This window comes from Suricata suricatta, chromosome 6 (assembly GCF_006229205.1).
Source record: "Suricata suricatta isolate VVHF042 chromosome 6, meerkat_22Aug2017_6uvM2_HiC, whole genome shotgun sequence".
Classification (NCBI taxonomy): Eukaryota; Metazoa; Chordata; class Mammalia; order Carnivora; family Herpestidae; genus Suricata; species Suricata suricatta.
Genome location: NC_043705.1, coordinates 70,701,396 through 70,702,764, shown reverse-complemented (window position 1 = coordinate 70,702,764; position 1,369 = coordinate 70,701,396). Strand labels below are relative to the sequence as shown.

The 1,369-nt window shown below is 38.4% G+C and overlaps 1 protein-coding gene across 1 annotated transcript in view; it reads right to left on the bottom strand.

Moving 5' to 3' along the window:
- Positions 1–1,369, bottom strand: part of CAST (calpastatin) — a 101,141-nt gene that overhangs the window by 14,070 nt on the left and 85,702 nt on the right. The window lies entirely within an intron of this gene.

Below are 1,369 nucleotides of genomic sequence, written 5' to 3'. Positions count from 1 at the left end.
TTTTTTTTTTTTTCCTGAATTTACTCCTTGATCTGATGGTGGAATGTTTTTAAAATTCTCTTTTTAAGTAGAATTCTATTTTATTGTGATCAAAGAACATAGTATGTACAGCAGGTACACTTTAATATTTGAACATTAATTATGAGTCAGAATATGGTAACTTTTCCTCTAAAGTTCTTGGGACTTCCCCCCAAATAATTTTCTACTTTGGCCATTTAACTTACTATTATTGGTTATTTCCACTTTCTTAACTGCAGACACTAACAATTTTTCCCTTTGCTAGATTAATTTTCTAAGCTAGAATTTTTAAGGAAAATAGTTATTTTGGGGCACCTGGGTGCCTCAGTTGGCTAAGCATCAGATTTTGGCTCAGGTCATGGTCTTGCAGTTCGTGGGTTTGAGCCTCATATCAGGCTCAGGGCTAAAAGCTTGGAGCCTGAAGCCTTCTTTAGATTCTGTCTCCCTCTCCTCTGCCCCTCCCTTGCTCACACTCTTTCTCAAAAAATAAACATAAAAAAATGTTTACATTATCTCAAGTCATTTCAGTGCTATACATCTTCTTGGTGGGGATATAAAGTCATGGTTACATTTTCTTTGAATTTCTAAAAAAAAAAAACCCTATAATGATAATAATACAGACAGACAGACAGTATAAGGATGGGAACTAAGGCATTGGATCCCCCTAATTTGTTCTTACAATGATGCAAAATATAATGACAGGATTCCACATTCTGAGGATACTGCTCACTTTATATTCTTCCCCAAGTTAGGGCTCAAGAGCCTCTGTGTACTATAACCTGTTTATATGGAGGAGGAGGAATGGAAGGTCACGGAATAGGGTGACTCAATTGCCTGGGCACAGTACTTTCATAGGGATATTATGAGGACCCTATTACAAAATGGTTAGTAATCCCTTCTTTGATGGGTTTATGGCTTTGCAAAGTCCAAAAACTTTGAGCAAGGAAGCATTATTTCTTCTAGTTGCTACTCATTCTGTTTCTCAACTAATATATTTTCCATTCCATTGTCCACATAAGAATCTTATAAACAGATAACCTAATCCCACAAAAAAAGGTCTGAAGTTATTTACGTGTGGGCAAGCCAACAGACTTACAGTTGCCTATTAATAATTCCTAAAAATCCTGTAGTAGAGGGGCGCCTGGGTGGCTCAGTTGGTTAAGCTTCCGACTTCAGCTCAGGTCAGATCTCACGTTCGTGGGTTCGAGCCCCGCGTCAGGCTCTGTGCTGGCAGCTAGCTCAGAGCCTGGAGCCTGCTTCCAGTTCTATGTCTCCCTCTCTCTCTGACCTTCCCCCTCTCATGCTCTGTCTCTTCTGTATCAAAAATAAATGAAACATTAAAAAAAATTTT